Source organism: Macrotis lagotis, chromosome 1, assembly GCF_037893015.1.
Source record: "Macrotis lagotis isolate mMagLag1 chromosome 1, bilby.v1.9.chrom.fasta, whole genome shotgun sequence".
NCBI classification, from domain to species: Eukaryota; Metazoa; Chordata; class Mammalia; order Peramelemorphia; family Peramelidae; genus Macrotis; species Macrotis lagotis.
Window position 1 is genome coordinate 479,341,112 of NC_133658.1, and position 18,631 is coordinate 479,359,742.

An 18,631-nucleotide genomic window follows, 5' to 3' on the forward strand; every position below is an offset into this window, starting at 1 on the left:
AACATACATAGCATTCTAAAGATAACATATATATATATATATATATATATATATATATTAACATGGGTTATTTACATGTAAATCAAAAATTATGTTGTTGGTATTTTACCAATATGTAGTTTAAGGAAGCATATGCTCAAAATATTTACCATGAATTTCTATGCATTTCTAAAATGTTGCATATTTTATAAGACAGACATACAAACACAACATACCCCTCCCTCTTCAACCTGCCTAATTACCAGGTAAAAGACTATTCAAATAACCACTGTTTTAAATTAATTATGCCACCATGAAATAATTATAATTGCTGGTGGTTCAATTTTGCATTCATGTCCCCTACATCTTTATAAGTAGGAAAATGATTCAGTCTTCTTGGGCCTACTTCTTCTTCTGTAAAATGAGCTCCAAGAGACTTTTAATACCACAATTTTATGAAAATCCAGAAACTGTTTGAACAGGGAAATCAAAATTGATATTCTGAATTTCTATTTTTATTTCCCATCAAGTTAAGTAGAAACCCCATTGTGCCCAACTTGATGGAGGGCATGGACAAGAGTTGTCCAGCTGGTCAGTGACAAAGAAGGTCAGTGTCACTGGATCACAGAGTATAATGGGAGAGGTGAAAAGTGTAAGAAAACCAACAAGGGATAGGAGGAGGGTAAGGTTCTATTGAAATATATTTATATATATATATATATATATATATATATATATATATATATATACACACATATGTGTGTGTGTGTGTGTGTGTGTGTGTGTGTGTGTGTGTGTATGTATTTAAGGGTGAATAGGTGGTGCAGTAGATAGAGCACTGGCCCTGGAGTCAAGAGTACCTGATTTCAAATCTGGCCTCAGACACTTAATAATTACCTATCTGTGTGGCCTTGGGCCCCATTTGCCTTGCAAAAAAATCCAAACATTATATACATATATATATATATATATACATATATATGTATGTGTGTGCATCTATTTGGCAGTATCTAATGAATAGTTCTGAGAATGTTTTGTCATATTCACCTAGTATAAAAGGCAGTATAAATTCCCATGTCCTGTTTAACTCTCATCTATAGAACTGCTGCATACTTAATATTTCTGAAGTGTACTATTTGTTGAACTAGAATCAAAGTCAAAGAGCTTTGGCATGGCAAAACAGTACTCAGTAAAAATATTCCACTGAGCTGTGAATGTTCCTTCAAAAAATAAAAGAGCAAAAAATGAATTAGTGTGGTTTCTTTCAAACTCCTTGCTTTGACTGTTATCAAAGAAAAATAAAATTCTTGATGGTGGAAAACTAATGCACTACTGACCTTTCCTAAAGCAGAGTTGGAGGAGGGACAGGAAAATCTGGCATAAAAATCAATGCACCAACACTTAAGCAACCACCCTGCTGCTTCCCCTGATCTCCAGCAAAGGGGGTGGGAGTGGAGGATGGGGACAAAGCATGAGTGTGTTTTTGCTTTCATGGAAGTATTCATCTAATATCATATATGACTTTCTTCTTCAAAATATGCCATCTTTAAAAAGTCATTTTAAAAATCCACATTAGTCCTTTTGTGCCCAAGAGTTTTATCAGTTAAACAGATAATGACTAGATAAAAAAAATTATATACACCTGAATAATACTAACTTGATAAGAAAAGCACATGTTGGTTTAAGGGAGTATATGAAATAGCGCACCATGAATAGATCATGTTCATTTATTTTCCTGAACTGTCTTTTCTTTCCCAAAATAATTCTGTACCATTTGCTAGCAACAATAGAGTAGTATTTTTTTTTAAATTACTCTCTTAATGTAGTTTTAAAATAAGGTTTCCTATTATCAGTCTTTAGAAAAAAGGACAGAAAGATACCAAAAGATTTTTTGTAAGAATTATTATCTTCATATATTAGTGATATGAGAATGGTTATAATATTTTCCTTTCCATTGACCCAGATAGAAAGTCATTCATCCAGCTACCCTATCGGCCCATGAGAGTTTCTGAACCTAGATTTCTAAAGTAGGAATTTTGAAAAGTTTGATACATACAAAGAATCTTGTACTGATAAGATATTTTCAGTGGGTAAAACCAAGTCACCTTTTTCTTTCCCAATATTATCTACCCATAAAATTGAAAATATTTACTTCAAATTATGTATCATATATATAAAGAGGGTATTAAAGCCCTGTTTTCTCAAAGTCAGAGTAAGACCTAATGCATAACTTTAAAAAATGTGACACTAGAGTAGAGAGGAGGAAATGATCACAGAGGACCTTAGTGACCCAAAGAATAGAGGTTAGACAAAAGGGAAGGATACAGCAAGAAAATGATGGGGAGACCAGAATGTTATAGGAATGAGGTTAATAATTTTTTGCACTGAGAAAGACAGCTTTAGTATTAGAAAAAAAAATAATAATTTCCAGAAAACTAACTGTGCATTCATTATCAGTTGGCAAATAATCTATGGTCTTCCTTTCTTCCTACATCCAATGATACTGTGTTCATTTTATTAAATGCAGACATCCATTCTCAAATTATTCATTCCCCCACTAAAAAAAGTATAATTTCAAAGAAAACTATTTATAGAGGAGGAAAAGTTGACTACAAAATACTGATGGAAGTAATCACTCAAGATATATAATGTAATTGTTTATTTTTAATATTATTTTTTCTTGTTCTATGAAATAATTTTTGGGTAATTTGAATGGCATGACATTAAATAAATTATATTTTTATTATATTAGCTCAGCCTACCCATGAGCAACTGAAATTTTTCTAGTTGCTTAGAGCTGACCTTATTTGTGTGAGGTGTTTCCTTTATCTTGATAAAAATAATAATTTTACAAAAAAAAATTAAGGATAATTTAACATAATAATTTAATTACTCACTCAAAGTTTCTGCAATAAACCTGTGACAATTACACCAAATATGTGACAAGAGAAGCTTCATCTCATTGGAGGAATTAAATTGAACCACAGATATTTATTGAATACCTAATTAAAGAACTATTCTAGGATTTTTGCAAAAAAAAATGTATTCAAAGATAGATGCCAGGGCAGCTAAGTAGCAAGGTGGACAGAGCACCAGCCTATAGTCAGGAGGACCTGAGTTCAAATACAGCCTCAGACACTTAATAATTGCCTAGCTGTGTGGCCTTAGACAAGTCACTCTTAACCCCATTGCCTTAAATAAATAAAATTAAAAAGATAGATGCCTTGAACAATTCTTCTTTCCTTGTAGCTTTTACCCTTACAGGCTTGTTTCTAATTATGTTTAGTATGGATTGTGAAACTGGAAACACTGTATCTTATTTCCAGGAAAACATGATAATATTAAAATTAACACACTTTAATGTTACATAATTATCTCAACTGAATCTCACAACGAACCTGAGTTAAATACTAACAGGTACTATTAATATTTTGTAGCTGAAGAAACTGAGGCTCAGGAAGAAGTGATTTGTCCAAGGATAAGACAACTAGTGTCAGAGACAGGATATATGTAGCCAGATCTTTTCCAATTTCACATCTAGAACTTTTATCTACTAAAACCACCCTTAGAGGCATTGGCATTTCTCCTAGGAGTAGCAGGTCTTACCAGTTAGTTGGAGGGAGGGGCAAAAAGAAATAATAACAACAACACAAAGCAACAAAATGATAGGAAGTAAAATAGAAGTCTAGGGGATAGAAAAGGGAACAACAATCACCACCAACCCCACATGTCTAAAGGATAATGATTTACACAATTATTTCAAATCTATACCATGTCATTTGATTATCACAAAAACCCTCATGGAAAGCAGAGTGGAAAATCTTAGCATGGAGTCACAAAATTCGGGTTCAAATTCTACTACTAATACATACTGCCTATGAGACCTCAGCAAATCACTTAATTTCCATGGAGTTTCCTCATGGGTAAAATGAGTAGGATAGACCAAATGGCTTCTTAAGTCCCTTTCATTTCTAGATTTGTTTCCACTAGCCCTGTAGTCTTACTTTATAATTTTGTAAACAATCAGCTAGGTGGTGCAATCCACAAAGCACTGGGCTTGAAATCAGGAAGACCCATCTTCCTGGGTTCAAACTAGGTACAAACACTTAATAGCTGTGTAACCATGGGCCAGTCACTTAACTCTGCCTTAGTTACTAATCTGTAAAATAATCCTGGAAAAGGAAATGGAAAACCACTCCAGTATCTTTGCCAAGAAAACCCCAAATGGGGTTAGAGAGAGTCAGACACATTTGAAAATGACTCAATGACTCAATAACAACAATAATTGAGCAAACAGGCTGAGCAATTTAAGTGATTTGTCCAAAATTAAACAGTTATTATTAAGTGGGAAAACATGAATAGAAATAAAATTTTCTAGTTTTAGAGCTCATATTTTTCTCACTACACTAGATGGATACTAACTTATGTTTCTGATATGAAAATTTAATCACTTATGGACAAGAGCTATTCATAAATGGAATTAAATGATTCAACAATAGCATTAGAGGTAGACGGGATCTTGGGGTTATCTAGTCTAATTTCTTCATTTTACAGATGTGGAAACTGAGACTCATTGAGGTTAAGTAACTTATTTTCTCAGGGTTGAATAGCTAGTAAGTACCTGAAATAATATTTGAATCCAGCTCTTCCTAACTCTAAGCCTAGTGATCTTTCTGACTATGCCATGCTCCTCTAAAAGCACTTGACCACAATGTATAGTGACTAAATGAATGCTAAAAGAACCTAAATCTATTTTCAATAGGTAATAAGGGCAGGATTTAGAATCTAATTTGATGCTTTATTTGCAGCACTGATAAAAAGTTTGATGGAAAGCAGATTGACAATTCTGGTCAAAACAATGTCAATATAATCCTTTATCCATGATATTCTGGGTCAAAAATATCAGAAATTCATAAATATCAGAAATTCACCAAATTTCATGGGTGTCCAACCTTTTCATAGTTTTGAGCTTCATAGTCCAACAAAAACTTGTCAAGGGTCACATACAGAACTTAATATTTATTTATGATTTATGTAACCCATATTACTGATGAGTATAATAAATTGTAATAATGTTGAATGTATGGGTTTTAAGGTTGAATACACCTGCAAAGACTAATAAAATCTTTCCCTTTCCTCAAATTTCTTTTTTTTTTGTAAGGCAATGGAATTGACTTGCCCAAGATCACACAGCTAGATAATTAAGTGTCTGAGGCTGGATTTGAACTCTGGTCCTCCTGACTCCAGGGCCAGTGCTCTATCCACTGCACCACCTAGCTGTCCCTCCTTTGCTCAAATTTCAAAAGAATTAGGGTGCTAGAAGGAATGCCTAGAGATATCATCTGGGTCATTGTTCTCCCTGGTAGGTCTAGATTTATCCAAACCCAGACAAAACAAACTCTATTTTTTAAAAAAAAAGTCCATGGGAAGAAATACCATTTTATCCTTTAGGAAGCATTCTAAAATTAAAAGCCCTGTCAAAATTCTTCCTTATAGCATAAATCTCTCATACCAAAATTACAATCCATTTTCTTATTTTCAGTTCTCAGTAAAATATCCTCTGAATCTACTGCTATATCACTCCTCAGACTTTTCTTTGTAAATTATCCTTAACTATTCTGCTTTTTAAGTTACAAAGTTTAGGATAAGATAAGAATTCTAATGAAAAACCTAAACCAAATGAATACTACAGTGAAGTGAAGTGAACTGAGTTTCCATATTCCACATTAGAAAATGATTTTTCAATACTAGAAAAAGAAAGTAGACAACCTTTAAGGAATTACAAAATAAAGAATAAAAATGGGGAAAAGGACTTAAAAGTTCTTTTTTTTAAATCTTCACTCAAAAATAACCACATGTTAAGTAATGAACAATAAGGTGAGGAAAGAAGGAGCTAGAGAGAGACCCTCTATGTACCTGTAAGTATCTAAAAGGTGCAAACATTAAGGAGAATAGGCAATGTCATCAACTTTTAAAAAAAGGGAAACTGGGTAAGTTTTTATGGGGGAAAAACTTCCCTGATGATATGGCAAAATATTCTCCCAAAGGTTTTTACCATCCATCCAATGAGATACCTATTAAGAATACAAGATAAAGAAATAGAAAATGTATTTAGGGAACTATGCTGCCAAGCCCTTTGAGGATATACAAAATAACCTAATTAGTCTTCTATATCTGTAATTTCTATGAACCTAAAATGAGGTTCTACCAGGATGTTTTTCCTTTGGCATTTCAACTTGCAAAGTAAGGTGTTAGTCATACACTGGACTGAAGAGGAATGAAAGTACACCCTTTTAGAGGCTCTAGACCAGACATGTCAGATACTAGGCCTACAATACTCCCAAGTACAGATCAAATCAGATTAAAATGCAGTTCCTATCTGATTTTTTTTTGGCAAAGCAATGGGATTAAGTGACTTGCCCAAGATCACACAGCTAGGAAATTAAGTGTTTGAGGTTGAATTTGAATTTATGCCCTCCTGACTCCTCCAGGGTTAGTGATTTATCCACTATGCCACCTAGCTGCCCCTCCTATCTAATTTTAAAGTGTTGATTTATCAATTTAAAAAAGTATAAACATGTGTGGTTTTCAAAGTCAATATGAAGTCTGCAGGGATTCTTATGTATAATTTGGTGGTGCCATTTCTATTTGAATTTGACAACATTATGCTAGTCAACTACTATGTAAAAAGTCTTTTCTGCACAGCTTGATCAGAGAATGAGTATCTTTTTTGCCTATCTGGCAATCTGATTCTGGCTAGCTGATAGTAGAAACAACAATTTTTCCAAAAGCTTGTAAGACATGAAAAGTTACTGAGATAGCTTTAAAGCAAATTCTTTTATGGATCTGACAGAACATGTTTCTGTGCATTCTAAAAGACATGCTGTAAGTTAAAAAAAAAACCTTCTAGAGGGTTAACTTGAAGAAGATAGGCTCAAAGAGAATCTTCCCTTTGCCCTTGCTCTCTTTCTAGTCTTTTCTCTCCTCCAAATCCCCCCCCAATAAAATTGGCTATAAAGGAAAAAACCAAATGTTTATATTTAAGTTTGGACATCTAGACTAATTGAAAACCAGAAAAAGAGGGGAGCAAATGGGCAGAATATATCTCTGAAAAATAAATTTAAATAACAAATAATAGCAATAATGATAATGTTAATAATTCTCTTTACAGTTTGGTAAAGTAAATTTGATCCTCACAATATCCTAAAGATAGGGGCTATTATAATTTTACTGATGGGGGAAACAGAGACTGAGAGGATAAGTGACTTGGCCTAGATCACATAGTGAGTATCTGAGAACTGAGATTAGAACTCAGTTCTTTCTGACTCCAAGCCTCCAACCAGCTGCTCATATTTATATAGTACTCTTAAGAGTCACAAAGTACTTTTAAAAAATATTTATCATAGATGTGACATTTCAAAATAACAAGACAGCTCTAATAAAGGAGCAAAATTTTTATATGCTGCATACATATTTAAATACTATATTGTGTCCCTTGTAATACAATATAAAGGGTATAGGATAGTTATTCCAGTATAATAAGACATTTATAAGGAAAGTAGTATGTCATACTAGAAACAGTACTGAATCACATGAAGTTGGGAGATACTGAGTTCTAATCTTACTTCTATGACATGAGACCTTAAGTAATCCAATCCTAACCTGCAAGTACAACATTTCAAACAGACTGGTCTTTTTGACACATAAAGTGTTTTCCTCCTCCCTGAGCCTTTACTCAATCCATTCTCCAAACCTAGGTAGGTTCAGATCTTTATTGAAAAAAGGCAGCATGGTTTTATGACTTTAGTGCTGGAAACAGCAAAATTTGGGCTTACTCCTACCTCTGACATTTATTAGCTTTGCGACCATGGACAAGTTGCTTAACTTCTGTCAGTTTCAGTTTCATTATTTGTAAAATGAGGTAGGTGGAATTAGATCACCTTTCAGTTCTAAATCTACAATATTAGCACTAAATTGAAATATTACTACTTATTTCCACACAATCTATTCTTTTCCGTTTCATGTACCTTTGAAGACCAATTTTCTTAATGAACTGTTCTAACTCTATCACTCCTCTGTTCAAAACAGTCAGTGGCTTCTGGCCACTGTTGTATAGTTTAGTGAATAGAACGTTGCTATCAAGAGACCCAAGCTCAAATTTCATCTCAGACAATAAGAAAGCCAATAAATTGTCATGGTTTCAATTTTCCCACTTTTAAAAAGACAATAAAAATACTTATATCTACCTGCCTTCAAATTTACAAGGAAAGTACTTTTACAACTTTTACAACCCTTAACACATTTATACATATACATATATATATCTACATACACACATACATACATATATATATATATATATGTAAAATAAGATCTTAATCTTGACATTCAAAATCCTCTAGTCCTCTTGCTGAGACTTATTTCATATATTCTGGCTTAAATGGATTCTAATGTTCCCTAATGTTCCATAATCTCATATTGACCTCTCTCACTTCTGATCATGGCTACAGGTTATCTATCCCCTTTATAAGAAAGGAACTTACTTCTTATTTCCAGGTTGAATTGCTTTTAAGATCCACCTCAGGAGTATCCATTTCCATAAATTCATCCCTGATTTTCTTCCTTCCCAGCCCTCAATAGTTGAAAGTGATTTCTCATTAAATTTTCTAACTAAATGTTGAACATCTAGTTTGCCTTTTCTCATTCTTTTCTCATAATTATTTGGGTACATGAACTGTTCCACCTAGTAGATCTTAAGTTTCTTTAGGTCAGACACTGTACTGTTTATCATCTTTCTCCCAGACTTATAGATACCACAAAATATAAAGCATCCAATAAATTCTTAGACCCTTTCTTGGGACCCAAGAATTGAAATCTTTAAGTCCTTCAGTATACCATATAGCAATTGCTTCTGTACACATAGCAGACATTCCACCAAAACAAGAATGAATAAATAGATGCTTCTGCCTGCCAGTCAGTAATCTAACAAAATCATGACCTAGCCATTCTTCTTTTATAAATAACTGATTATTATATGTAACACGTTCTAATGACCACTTAATATGTCTACAAAAATTACAAGATACAATCGATGGAAAGGAAAATATGCATTTTACAGCCTGTCAAACATACAAGTATCAAAGGGAAAACTGTTACTTCTCCACACTGCTTACTGTGACAGGTGTGAAACTGCATCTCTGCCATCTGTGCAATGCGGATCAGTTTTACAGTCAAGCTAGCAGCCAAAACTGTAAGGTGCAGTCTTCCACTGGCTAAATAATAGTTTGGAGGGTTCCCCTGCACCTCCCTCTCCAACTTATTATATGTTTAAGAGAGCCGAGTATGTCTTTTTCTTCCCAAATATAGAAAAAACTTTCTTTTTCCATTACATCGTTATTATAAGTAAGACTCAATTCTCTATATCTTACTCATCAGGAGCCTCACACATCTGAAACAGAAGTAAACAGGATAGTTGAGACATAAATCAAACTCTCCCTAGAATAACTAGTTGTTCTGCTAAAGCTGGTAATAAACAGAGTTGTTTGTATTTTATAAACAAATCTACCAGTAAGAGGAGAAATTAAGAATCTATTGTTTAAATTGACACTAAATTAAGGATGTCTAAGGATTCATTTCCTTCATTCCCACAGTCACTACCCTAACCCTGTTCCTCACCTTGAACATATGATACCATTAAAGGAAATCTGACTCCAAGATTTGTCATTCGAAGTTAATTTGCATACCACTATCAGATTAAACCTTCTAAATACTAGTTACCAATGGCTATAGGATTAAGTCCAAGATACTTGACTTCCTAGCCAAAACACTCTACAGCCTAGTTCTACCAACCTTTCCAATATCATCAGTGAGTTCATGACATATGAGGGCTAATTCCCCAGGTCCTAATTCCATATCCAGTTCTCCCTCCACTATATAACTATACTGTCTCCCCAATCTGGCACATCACATAGGAGCATAGATTTAGAACTAGAAAGAATGCCTTCATTTTTAATGTCTTGCCCAAGTTCAATAACTTGCCCAAACCTTGGACGTCAAATTTCAGAACTGAAATTGTTTCTCAGATCCTCCAGTATTGATTTCTTTTTTTAAAATTATACTGATGAATTTCATTTTTGCATTACAAATAATTACATATTACAACTTTCCTATGAGAAGGGTTTTGTAACAAAGTAAAACAATTAGTTAAAATAATAAGTGACTCATTTGAAAATGAATGTAATATTTTACATTTGAAACAACCCCTTTCTAATTCTCTATTTAAAAAAAATAACAGAAATCTATTTTTTCTCCCACCCTTCTCTTGTCTCATTAAAAAACAGATTTCTGGTAACAAATACGCATAGTTAAGCAAAACAAATTCTTTCTTTGGCTATATATACATATATGTATATGTATATACACACATACACATCTCAATCTGCACTCTTAAATTCTCTACCTTTCTGGCATGGAAAGCATGTTTCATCACTAACCCTCTGGACCATGATGAATGGCTCATGAATGGCCATTCTATTTGTTTGTTGTTTGTCCTTTATTTTCAAAGATGACCATGACATCAGGGAGGTTAATACAAGCACATGAATTGAATTTGAGTGAGGGGGGATGCTGTGCTAAGTCACTTGCCTCACTTTCTCCTCCAGTCACCTGGATCCAGTGGTCAGATAGGAATCACAACTGTAAACAGTCCTGGATATGGGGCAATCAGGGTTAAGTGACTTGCCAAGGATACACAGATAGTAAGTGGCAGGTGGCAAGTGTCTGAGGCTGGATTCAAACTCCAGTCCTCCTGAATCAAAAACCAGTGCTTTATCTACTATACCACCTGTGTATTCATAATAGTTCTAATTGTATAATTCTGGGCAAGTCACCTAACTTCTGTTTGCCTCAGTTTTTTCAACTATAAAATGAGGATAATAATACAAGCTACCTCCTACAACTGTTGGGAGATCAAATGACATAATGTCTGTAAAGCATTTTGGCCAGAAGTCTTTATCAATGCTAATTTCTTTCCTTCCTTCCACTTTTCAAGATTGTTTGCTTTTTTACAGTTACTATTGTTCTCCTGTGTTTGTTCATTTCATTCTTCATCATTTTATAAATGCCTTCAAAATTTGTCATTTTTATAAAATTATTCTTCTAGTTTTGGTTTACTTCATTCTGCATTAGTTCCTGTATCTTTTTTAAATCATCTGCTTCCTCACTTCTTACTACACAATAGTATTTCTATCACATTCATCTACCACAGCTTATTCAGTCACTCCTCAAATGATGGACATTCCCTTAATTCCCAGATCTTTTTTGCCCAAAAGAGTGGGTATAAATATTTTCTGACATAAAGGACTCTTTCTTTGATCTCCTTTGGCACAGGCTTAACAGTGTTGTAGCTTAATCAAAGGGCAAACCATTCTAACTTTGAAAAACTGCTTATTGTTTATTGTCTTGTATTGCTAAATAATTGTTTCATGTGTAAGAATAAAATCATACTAATTAGCAGCTGCTCAAAGACAGAAAACACCATAGCACATTATTCAAAGTTGAGTAAAAAAAACAGTAGGCCTGCAAGAAATTTCCCTTAACTTAAGGAAATACATTTAAATGTGGGGTTTTTACCTGAAGAAATACATTTATTGGACATTTATATATGCTATGAATATGTAGTATAAATATACACCCACATGTTAAATTTATGTGTCAGAAGTAGCCAACTTGGAGTGTCATTAACCAGCTTGAGCTAAACTCTGACACTGAAGTAATAACCTCATCACAGACCTTTGGCATAAAAAAAAGACAAATTTAAGGTAGTATAAAAGTAAGTTAAAGAAAGATCTAAACTCAAAAAAGGAGAGGAAAGGTTCTCTTAAAAGCTTTTGAAAGGAAAGATGAACAAAAGGAGAACTTGATTCACATGGAACATGTTTTGGAGTAGTTGTCCATCAATTAGGAAATAACTTGGTAGAATAGAAGGATGAGTCTAAATCAACAAGATGAAAAATTAATAGGCATTAATGTGGAATTCTGTATTCAACAAAACAATTATAGAAGTAGTAGGACAAGGAAAAGAATGTTAGATTTAGAATTAGAGGACCAAGATTCAAATTCCTGCTTTGTAAGTAACACTACCTGTTTGAACTCAGAGAAGTTACTTAACCTATGTGGGTCTTAATTTTCATATAGAAGGTAAGAGAGGAGGGATGGAACCAAGTTGGCAGAGTAAAGGCAGGGACTCACCTGAGCAAACAACTCCAAATACATTATAGTAAACATTTAAAATTTGATTTCTTGAACTTTAATGTCTTTCCCTTAGAGTCAAACATAAAAGTATTAATTGTATTTTTATTTTTTTGTATTTAAATAATAGTCAATTAACAAGTATTTAGTCTTTCTTTCCTCACCTCCCCATCTCCCACTGGGGGAAAAAAAGAAAAGTCCTCAAAACAAATATGTGTGATCAAGCCAGACAAATCACTATATTAGTCCAAAAATGTATGTCTTATATTCTGTATTTTGAGTTCATCATCTCTTTATGAGAGATCTTAAGATAAAAAGATCTTAAGTTAAAAAGCCCATTTTTCAGAAAAGTAGCTCTATAATGTCAGAGATAAGAGTAGTTTGTTTGCCTATATCATTGCCCAAAGTATATAGGTTTCTCACTGACTACCAGGAAAATTTTTTTAAAATTTATTTAAGACAATAGGGTTGAATGATTTGCCCAAGGTCACACAACTAGGCAATTATTAAGTATCTGAGGTTGAATTTGAACTCAGGTACTCTTGATTCTAGAGCCGGTGCTCTATCTACTGCATCATCTAGCTGCCCCCACAAGGAAAGTTTTTATTAAGATTTCTTATAAATCTCATTTAGGTAAGGTGGTCAAACTGATGAAGTGTCAATAAATATTTTTTGCTGTATGATAAACCATCTTTCAGCTAACCTTCAAAAAAGAATTATGGCTCATTTACTTCAGAGAATATTTTCCTTACTTGCTTATGAATTTACAGGTCACATTGGCTGCACTCTGCCAAATTTAATAAAAATAAATACCTTTAACTGTTATAGCATAGTTACTATTTGAGTATCTGTTTTTGAGAATTGTAGATTCTAAAATAGAACAAAATAGCAACAGTACAATATATCAAACTTGACTTTCAAATTTACTGGCTTAGATACTTCTAAAGCCAGTTATTTCCAACTGCTTCTGGGAGGGACAAACTCATAATCATTGTATCTTAGGTGACATTTGCCTTTCACATGTAGATAGTCAAATATTTGTTGATTTGTTATATGAAAAGGAAAATGTAAGCCTGTGTGTTTAAAGTAACCTCTTTAAAAAAAAAAGGATCATATATATCACAATGAGCTGTTATATATTTTGCCAAAGCTATTAAGTTTTTTGAGACAGCTGGCACTTTATCAGTTTTTATTACTCCAGTATAGTATTTTTATGGGTATTACTACTAGGGAATGTGAATTTCAGAAATAGTGTGGTTGTCAAGGAAGTACTTTACTCCTGAATCTTCCATAACAAATACTCTTGAACAATTTCAGTCTCCACATTTTACCACAGCTGCAACTTGCAACAGGGAAAAGTCAATATTGTTGGATGAAGTTTCCAAAGCTATTTGGGTTTGCAATATTATTTCACTCTCTACTATAAAACCCTTCTTGAATGCTTCATCATGGTGAAGTGACCCTGGGTTCTGGAAGGCTGTGCTAGCAAGGTAGCAAGCTCTGACAGGCTTCTTCATATTAAAAATATCGTCATATTATATGTTCTTCTGTTGTATTTTGTGATCCTAGTTTTTGTTATGCCAAAGATCTCCAGATCTCATTTAGAGGCGGGGCTGGGGTGGGGGGGATGACTGGGAGCAACAATAATGAAGGGATTCAGACAGGTGACACTAACACTCTGTATATGGAGCTGTGATAATTAATTTATAATGAAAATTAATTTGGAATTATGCTTTTTAGAAAGTGACTAAAATGCCCCTACTTTTTAATTCAGAAATTCTATTGATGGTATATATAGCTCAAAGTTATCAGAATGATAGGAGATTCCATTTACATCCAAGCATAGCTGCATTTTTGTTTTGTAGTGGGGAAGAACTGGAAACAAAGTGGTTGTCCATTGATTAAAGAATGATTAAACTCATCATGGTGCATGCATACATTGAAATATGGATAAGAACAGTGAATAAGGATTTAGAAAAGCATGGGAAAATTTAAATGAACAGAGGTAGGATGAAATAAGTGGAACCAGGAAAACAATGTAAGCAATTACTTGGACATGTAAATTTTAAAAAAAAGAAACAAAATGAATCCAATATAATTATTAGGTTTGCCTCTAAGTAATATATAAGAAAATACACTTTGATCTTTTTTTTTTGAAGATCTAGAGAACTTAGGTTATGGAATAGTGTGTATATTTTCTGACTTAATTGTCATGTTGGTTACTTTTGTTAATATTACCTTTTTCTATTCTTGACAGAGATAAGATAGTATGGTGGAAAGAAAGCACAATTTCAGTCAGAGGGTCTAGAATCAAATCTTTTCCTGATACTGTTTGAACTTGGAAATCATTTAATCTCTCTGTGCCTCAAGTTATTTACATGGAAAATGATGGTGTGATAGGACTAAATCACTTTGATATTCCCTCTTGTCCTAAATCCATGATCCTTATAATGATTGAAATTCTCTCTTTAATTACCAAAACCTCTCTGAAACAAATTATTATAATTTTAAATATTTTTATTTCTTTTGGGGAGGGGGTGCAAGGCAATGGGGTTAAGTGACTTGCCCAAGGTTACACAGCTATGTAATCATTATATGTCTGAGGCTGGCTCTAAACTCAGGTGCTCCTGACTCCACGGTTGATGCTCTAACCACTGTACAATTTAGCTGCCCCAATATTTCTTTTTTTTCTTTATTAAAGATTTTCTTTATTTTGAGTTTTACAATTCTTCCCCCAATTCTACCTCCCTCCCCCACCCCCACAGAAGGCAATTTGTCAGTCTTTACATTGTTTCCATGGTATACATTGATCCAAATTGAGTGTGATGAGAGAGAAATTATATCCTCAAGGAAGAAACATAAAGTATAAGAGATAGCAAGATCAGACAATAAGATATCAGTTTTTTTCTAAATTTAAGGTAATAGTCCTTGGTCTTTGTTCAAACTCCACAGTTGTTTCTCTGGATACAGATGGTATTCTCCATTGCAGACAGCCCCAAATTGTCCCTGACTGTTGCACTGATGGAATGAGTGACTCCATCAAGGTTGATCATCACCCCCATGTTGCTGTTGTACAGTGTTTTTCTGGTTCTGCTCATCTCACTCAGCATCAATTCATGCAAATCTCTCCAGGCTTCTCTGAATTCCTGTCCCTCCTGGTTTCTAATAGAACAATAGTGGCTTATATTCATGTTTTAGAAGCACCTAAAGTGTCAGGCTTACCATCAGGAAGATTCATCTTTTTGAGTTCAAATCTGGCCTCAGACACTTACCCTGTGCAAGTCACTTAACTCTGTTTGTCTCAGCTTCATGATCTGTAAAATGAACTAGAGAAGGAAATGGGAAACTTTGCCAAGAAAATCCCAAATGAAGTCATGGAGTCAGACATGATTGAAAAAATGACTGAACAAGAAAACAACAACAAAACTCATGTTTTGTCTTTTATAAACTGAAAAAAAAACTCCTTAGTAGCTTGAATCTCTATTTGTAACAATCAAAACATTAAAAGGAAATAAAAATTTTTGTTTTTCTCATAACTTTAAATTAATATACCAGACAGGATTATACACCATTACTTTAGAACTATAAAGAGTTCTTCTAAATAAAAACCCGTATTTCAATTTTCCCAAGACTTTCATAATTTCAGAAATTTCCCCAATTTTTAATCCCTAATTCAAATACCTCCTAATGCCTCTTAACCTAGAGAGACCCAACCTGAAGAGAACATTATACTCAAGGCTGGTGGTACAGCTAGATGCATTTTAGACCCACAATTCACATCTTCCACTCTTATTTAATCAGTAGAATCTGTTTTAAAGGAGGGGAAGTAGGATAAAAAAAGTCAGGGAAAAATACATACATACACACACATACACACACATATATAGATATAAGGGTACATTTACTCAAATATATTGAGTGTGCATAGTGTGCATATGTTTATTTTCCCAGAACTGAAAAATAATTCCCTAAGGGAATAATTGATACCATTTTCTATCAATTACAAAAGAAGTCTATATTGAAAACTGTTTGCCCCTAATTAAACTATGGAGGAAGGAACACAGTAATACCTTAATAGGCTTAAAGCTAACATATTAGCAATCACTGTTTATGACCTAATGGAAAATCCTTAACTTTGTGTATGATAATGATAAGACTCTTTTGGTTCTTGAAGATGAAGGGGAATAAGCAAGATGGTGAAAAAGAGAATGGGGTGACTAATAAGGGTAGGAGGAAGTAAGACAGGCCATGCACATCTGAATACATTTTGAGAACAGCTGCTAAGGAAGAATGGTAGGCAAAGATGAAAGGCAGATTCTGGATGTGGGGGTTAGGATACGGGGTGCTCAGTCTGAACAATAATCTGTTAGGATAAGAGTTGACTTTTTCAAAGCTTATTTGTATCCTGCATAGATTTTCTACCCACATTACAGAATAGCATTTTCACAGGAGAAAACTTCAAAAAGGCAACTGAATAATCAAAACTATATGAAACCTTAAGGAGGAAAATTTATTGTTTAAATAAGGATTGTTACCAGACCTATGGTTTCATTAGAATAGGAAACTCTGAGAAAGGAAAAGAAAGTCTTTTCAAATCAACTGTTGTTCAGTTGTGTCCCCATTTGGGATCTTCCTGGCAAAGATGCTGGCATGATTTGCCATTTCCTTCACCAGCTTATTTTACAGATGAGCAAAGTGAAGCAAACAGGGTTAAGAAACTTGTCCAGGGTCACATAGCTGGTGTGTGAGCCAGATCTGAATGCAAGCAGATGGATCTTCTTGTCTCTAGGCTCTGTATGATTCAGCTATTCATAAAATGCTTGAACTGTTCTCCAAAGTGTAAAGTAGGAACAATTCATAACTCCTAATCTAATCAATTTCTCCAGTCCTGAAAGACTAATTATACTAGAGTCCTCAAAATATATAAAATGTTTTAAATTATAAGGACTATCATCCCTCAGGACCCTATATAAGAGACCTTAGATATCTTCTAGTCCAGTCCTCTTATTTTACTGATGATGAAAATGGCATTAAGGAATATTAAATAACTAAACCTGTCATATGAATAGTAAGTAAAAGAGATGGAAATTTGACAGGTCTTCTCATTCCAAATCCAGTATTCATCTAGTTAAAGCTCATTTACCAATGAGAAAACCGATTGAAAGAAATGTTAAATCAACAGTTATGAACTCTATCACACTAGAACCACATTATTAGAATATCTAATGGCTTTCCTCCCTCACACAGACCTATTTTTCAAGAGTTCATACTGAGGGATGGGGAGTTACTTTTCCCTTACAGTAAAAATGAATTTATTTAAATGTAGAACATAAAATTATTGATTCCAACTCTCATCTTCTTTACCTACTTCCTACTCTAAAGCCAAATCATGTTTCAATAGATATTATTTCTAGATTGGCAAGAGATAAAAACCAGCTAATGGAAGTAGTTTAACATCCAGTAATAAGAATGTAACTAAAAGCACTATCTCACCATATTACAAATTGGAAAGTAAGACACCTGCAAGTATTAAAACATGAAACCCAATGTTTACCTGCTAGTTTTGGGAATCTCTGGAGGTATCAATACACAAACTGTAGGACCCATGAAAGTGTAAACAAACATACAATCAAGTTCAATACTACTAGCTGTATAGAATTATGGACAAATTTTACGAATTTGGTTTCCAATTTAAAAATATTTAATAACTAATTTCCAAATATCTATGGCAGTTAAGTGGTACAGTCAAAGAGTTGGCCTCAAGTCAGAAGGACATCACTTCATCTGGTCTAAGACAGTGACTAGAAGTATATCTGTGGTCAAATCACTTAATCCTGTTTGTCTAGATTTCCCTATATCTGTAAAAGGAACTGAAGAAGGGAAGAGCAAATCTCACCAGCATTAATGTCAAGAAAACCCAAAATGGAGTCATGACTGAATAATAACACAAATCCCAAAAATCCAGAATACTCTAACAAAATATCAATACCACTTAAAAACTAGAAGAATAAAATTCTTAAAATTGCAAAATGTGATTCTTTAAAATATTAATTCAGAAGGAAGAAGCTAAAATTATAATAACTGAAATTTGTTTATGGACCTCAAATCACAAATAAGAGAAAAGCACATCCAAACAATGCTCAGATTTCACCTTATGCCAAGCAAATTGGTAAACATTGACAAAAGATAAAAACAGCAATTTTGGAGAGGTTTTCAGAAACGTGTAACAAAAATATAAGTGAAGTTGTTAAATGATTCAACTACAATGGAGAGTAAATTGAAATTAATTTTTTTAAATGATTCAACAATCCTGCTGATAGTTCAGGGATGTCCAAAATATTCAGAGCAGTATTTTAGTTTAGTAAAACAATATAGAATGAATATAGAATGACAAATATGAATA

At 33.5% G+C, this 18,631-nt stretch overlaps 1 protein-coding gene across 2 annotated transcripts in view; it reads right to left on the reverse strand.

Moving 5' to 3' along the window:
• The window catches only part of JADE3 (jade family PHD finger 3), a 197,663-nt gene that overhangs the window by 132,704 nt on the left and 46,328 nt on the right, over positions 1-18,631 (reverse strand). The window lies entirely within an intron of this gene.